Below are 6,106 nucleotides of genomic sequence, written 5' to 3' on the forward strand. Positions count from 1 at the left end.
GGTCGTACCAGCTTAGCTGATGATGAGCGTTCGGGACGGCCAACAACTACGACCACCACCGATAACATCGAAGAAATTCATCAAATGATAATGGACAACCGTCTAATTAAGATTAGGGAGATAGCAGAGGCTGTTGGCATATCAAAAGAATATGTTTGTCATATATTGACTGAAGAATTAGGCATGCGTAAGTTAACCGCGCGTTGGGTGCGCTTGCTCACTCTGGATCAAAAACGCATTCGAATGAACATTTCTAATAACCGCCCTGTTGAAGCGGTTTAAGCGAAACGAGTTGGATTTTTTGCGTCGATTAATAACGGTTGATGAAACTTGGGTCCACCACTTCACTCCTGAAACGAAAGAACAATTAAAACAGTGGACTGGGAAGGGTGAACATGATCCGAAGAAAGCGAAGACTGTTTTATCGGCGGGAAAGGTGATGGCGACTGTTTTTTGGGACAGTCATGGAATTATGTTGATCGACTATATTGAAAACGGTAAAACAATAACAGGGACGTACTACGCATCATTGCTTGACAAGCTGAAGGCAGAGAAAAAACGACCGCATTTGAAAAAGAAGAAAGTGCTGTTCCGCACCGTCTCACACTTCGGCGGTCGCTATGGCAAAAATTGACGAATTGCGGTTCGAATTAATTGGACCATCCACTGTATTCACCAGATCTGGCCCCCAGCGACTTTTTTCTGTTTCCTAGGCTCAAAGTTTGGCTCGGAGGACAGAAATTTTCATCGAACGAGGAAGTCATCGCATCCGTAGACGCCTATTTTGCAAAGCAAGACGCTCAGTATTATTTGAATGGATTAAAGGGGTGGGAGCATCGCTGGAAAAAATGTATCGACTTAAAAGGAGACTATGTGGAAAAATAAAATTGAATTTGACCGAAAAATTACTTGTTTCTATGTTAGGCTCAAAACTTTTCAGACGACCCTCGTATTTACAAATTATAATTCGTTATTAGTGCTTGAATTCTTCTTATAATTAGCAGCTCGTATAAATATATAGATACACATATACACAACATCCATATAAATGTATCATACACAAAAGGAATTGAATTTTACTTTGCGTAATATAATGCTTTAAGTTCGAAGAGCAACATATGTCATTACTATGTTCTTCTTTTATTATAAAAATCTGATCTATGTATAAAGTATGTGACAAACATTAAAGAAAATTATTGTTACGTTTTTATACGTAAGAATTGTTAATAACAATTTACATTATTAAAAAGAATTAATTTTTTCATCAAGTTACAAATCGCTACTATCTATTTACATCTTTAGCGATCAAACGATTATTTGATTGCAAAGTAGAATTTAAAAAGCTCAGATGTCACACGCAGCTCTAAAGAACTTTAAATGGCAGGATCGACAATTGATTAATTTCGACGCTTGACGTCTTGTATCTGGACTGTTTTATTATTAAAGCTTAGACACGACAACGAAGGTACACTGGCGGTGCTCAGCTTTCCAGCAGCACCGTACGTCTTGGAATTGGTAACATTTGTCGGTGATTGGAAGAATTTACGAGGTTCTCTCCCGTCTGGAACCCCGTTCCTCTTCCACCTATACCTCACTGGCTCTTCCTCTCGCCGTAGCTACCGATAAATCACTTTCCCGACTCCGCGAGATTTAATATAACGTCAATATTCCCGGTAGCGAATAAAAAAGACGGGAAGGGATATTCACGACGAGTCCTCGCTACGCATCATGGCCCTCGCATGGCATTCGTGCATGATACGGGATAAAATCGTTTTAAAATTGCAAATATGTCGCATGTCGGGATGTTGAGAATTTCAGCTTCTCTCCAAAATGCGATCACGATCGAAAGTTATAACAAATTCTTCTGTGGACTTATGTTTATATTATTTTACTCTTCTAAATTCATCGTACTGATTGCGAATGGAATAACTAAACTACACGGAATAATGCAGTAAACTTTTTTATGAATATTCTTTTGCAACAATAACATTTAGATTAACTATTATTTCTTTTTTAAAGAAACTATATATTTTCTAAATGCCATAAAGCCTCCTTTTTTAATTCTACGAATTTATAGAATAATATCATTTTCCAAGGTTTGTTTGATACATTATATTGATTTTGTATTGATCGGAGATAAACGTTTCTAACAGTTACCTCGGAGATCTGATTTAATTCAGGTTACTATTCAGTCTTCAGATACATCAAATCTGTAACATAATTTTATTCAATATTCTCGGCAGGAAACGCAAAGAAAGAAAAAAGATATCTATGAAAGTAAAGACTCGCGACTGTTCAGCACGTGTCGTGGATGCCGCGCTTTTCTACGTGCATGCGGTGAATAACAAATGCATCATCTATTTTGCAATACTTGTTTTATATATACTTGACTATGTCGAAGAATTGCGACACTAATAAAAGCAAATAGAAAAAATATGATAAAAATAAACATTAAAAATAAGATAAGATTAAATAATACAAACATTATGTTTTTAAAGCTGCTTACACAATAAAATGTAGATTTCTGATTTGTTTTTACCATTTTAAGAGATTTTATGTGCCATAATAATAATAATAAATCATTATTATAATAATTCTGAGTATTATTAAGAAAAAAACGTAATTTCTCGTGAAAGACAATTTGTTATTTACAGATTATATCGTAATCAGTTTTAATTTTCCATGGCTATTTTAATCTGCATAAAATATTCTAAAATAATCGATTACCATCGATTCCATAGGTTTTAATACAACTGCGATACTTTGGGAAGGTGATTTTCCTGAGAACAGAAGAATTCGTAGCGTTGCACGCCACTCATCTGACAGATTTTGCAATTTTGTACGTGCTAGCGTACGTAGGTACCGCGACGAATTCTGATTGTGATGTTCGCACCCTGAAACCGTTTCGTCCCTGCAAAGAATAAGCGCGATCAAACTTCTTCGATTCCGAGGAAGCGGTTGAACGAAGCGGAATATGAAAGTCCCTCCTTCATCAATTCGGGATTTCAGGATTGAAAGAATATTCCGAGAATTATTCTCGCTATCTGTCGTTATCCACGCCATTCTGAAATATAGCCGCTGATGAAAGTACGAGAAACATACGATTTCGGAAAGTGTCTTCTCTTTCACTGTTAAATTCACGTCAAATTATATCCAATTTGAATTATTTTTAATCACTTTTATAGGTCGCTATTGCTCCTCAAGTCGTTTAATTAAAACAATAAAGTTAAACAATTTAACTCAAGAAAATGCATTAAAGACTCAAATTTAGTTTATTATTTATTGAGTACATTAATATGGACATTATTTACTTCAAAACTGACCACAGATGAAGATTGATTTATATTTTAACATAATACATGAAAGTTAAAAATAATAAAGTGTTGTTTAACTCAAGAGATTGGCTTATCATTACTTTTTCAATATCTAACAGTATTCAAAAGGAAAAAATAATTTCAAGAAAATAACGATTTGGAAGTATTTTTTCAAAGTAGCGGTTTTCCTTTCGAAGTTATATAATCTCGCGGATTTCACGACTGCCCGGAATTTTCGAGTAACTCCAAAATCGCGGTGGCGGCCAACAAAATGGATTAACGCGATGAAGGGAATTTTCCCATCGTACTCCGTTGGAATTTTTAGCACGTTCGGCGTTATAGGATGAAATCGGTCGAAAATTCGTGCATGAGGTACCCACCGGGAGGACGGGGATCTCTCGAAACATGCTCTTCGTGCGACGTACTCTCTCTTCTTCTACACCCGCAAATAAACGGCGCATGAGGGATGGAGGGAAAAGCGACGCTTTAAAGCTCGCGTATGGGCATGTGGCACGTGTGAAGTCGAACCAGACGGGCGCGGAAATTAATTCCCGCGGTTGGAAAATTGCCATGCCTGTGCCGCAACATTGTGAGACGCCGCGACCAATCGCCGGGGGAAGATCCGCCCGACGTAGGAAAACCGATTGCGGCGATAATTGCTCGTTCGTAACGATTTCCTCTTCGCCGCCACGTCGCGTCGTGGCGGCCGGCGACGCGAACGGCGCTAATTTATGACGCGTATTTAACATCTTAATCACGGCGTCTGATGCTACTTTACCTGCGAGATCTGCTCGTTATCAGCTCCCGGAGTCGAGCGGCGATGTACGGCGCACGGAAGAGTTTCCGACTGCAATTCTCGAGTTTGCAAATGCACCGCAGTTACTCACGTTCGCGTTTTCACGCTAAACACACCGAACGGAAATCGTCGAAGGAAACTTCCGCAACTACTGGTATTCTTTGTACGAAGATATTTATCGAGTTCTTCGTAGTGTTTTAAGATGCTTATCAGAATCATTATTAAAACTGACATAATTTGTGATGTTATTTTTAATTTCAGTTTATGATTGTGTTTTAAGTCAAACTGAATCGGCGCATAATTTATGAAACTGAAAAAACGTATTTGCAAATTTGCGTTGACACAACTAAAAAGTATGATTTTCGAGTTATTACTGTGAAAGAAGTTAAGTAAAGATTACTCTGTCAATCATCAAAAGTAAACTAACTTCACAGTCCGTTTGCCAAATAACACTGGTGTCGTTTTTAAAGAAATTAAATATATAATTTGATAATCATAATACCTTCTACAAGAGTGATATTTTGAATTATGTCGTCTTTATAAATAAAAAGGAGAATTTCTATAGAAAACATTTAGAATTAAGATAGTTTTGATGTGATCAAAGTCTAAAGAATAATTGTTTTATTTTAAATTTAGTTACTTTAAATAATAATGCAAATTTGGGCCGATAAGAATAAATCTAATTAAATAAGAAAAATCCTATATTCGATCAAAGTTTCGGACTTTAATGCTTAAATATTTTTATGTGAACAATATTAAGAATCTTTATTTTAGACCGCATATGTGAAAAACACAATCAATACTAGACATTTAAAGTGCCTATTACAGTCGAAGCTGGATCTTCGTTGCTTTAAATAATTCAATCTTGAATTATTAATATACACTATATATGTACTTGCATATATACCATATTGTAGTCTTTTTGAATTGCGCGCCGAATTGTTTTTCCGGACTTATAAACGCAATTAAAACCATTCTAGTAATCGCGAAATAAATTGACAAGCAATTTTAATAATTTGATGCTACCATCAAGCATCATATTATAAAGATGTTAATATGTTGAAACTGTTAATAATTTTTCGCAATATATATATATATATAACAATTCAACATATTAACATCTTTATAATATAATGCTTGATGGTAGCATCAAATTATTAAAAGTAGTTGTCAATTTATTTCACGATTACTAGAGTAGTTTTAATTGACTTGTATATATACAAGTACATATATAGTATATATTAGTAATTCAAGATTGAATTATTTAAAGCAATGTGTGTGTGTGTGTGTGTGTGTGTGAAGACCGTAATAGATATTTTAAATTTCCAGTATTGATTACTTTTATATAAATTGTTATATATATCTAATTCAGCAAACAGCACACCGAAATCTCTTTCAATCTTTAAATGGAATTGAATGAACAGAACCAGAGTAGTAATATCACTTATTAAATTGCTTGTCAATTTAATCACTTATTAAAATAACAAGCAATTAATTATTTTTGATGCTAATAAGCATCTTTATATAAATATTAATAATCTGACATTAATGAGAATCCTAAATCTATGAATTTATTAGGAAACTCAGCTGGGATTCTTATTTAATTAGTCATTTTAGCTGATCAAGATAAATATCTGTTGATGATATTTTCAATTAAGTCACTTTTAATCAATCATTCCGAATTTGTTATAATTTTGTCGGATATCAAAATCATAATTCAAAAAAGATAATATTTTAGCGTTGTGAAACGAAAATGACAAAAATGACATTTAATCATATTTCTAAGAATAAATTTTTTTTCACCGATATTATTCAATTAGTTAATAATTTTCTATTAAATAGAAAAAAGTCTTTTCTCTTTTCTGAAAAATTTAATTTTTAAAATTTTTTAATTTTTTGTGTCACTTTTGAAATAAGGAAACGATATAAAGCTTATTAACCAAGATTTGCTTCGATCAAAAATAAGATTCTTGTTCTTATATAATTTATACTTATC

Source organism: Trachymyrmex cornetzi, unplaced genomic scaffold (genome assembly GCF_001594075.2).
Source record: "Trachymyrmex cornetzi isolate Tcor2-1 unplaced genomic scaffold, Tcor1.1 scaffold104, whole genome shotgun sequence".
In the NCBI taxonomy this organism is placed as follows: domain Eukaryota; kingdom Metazoa; phylum Arthropoda; class Insecta; order Hymenoptera; family Formicidae; genus Trachymyrmex; species Trachymyrmex cornetzi.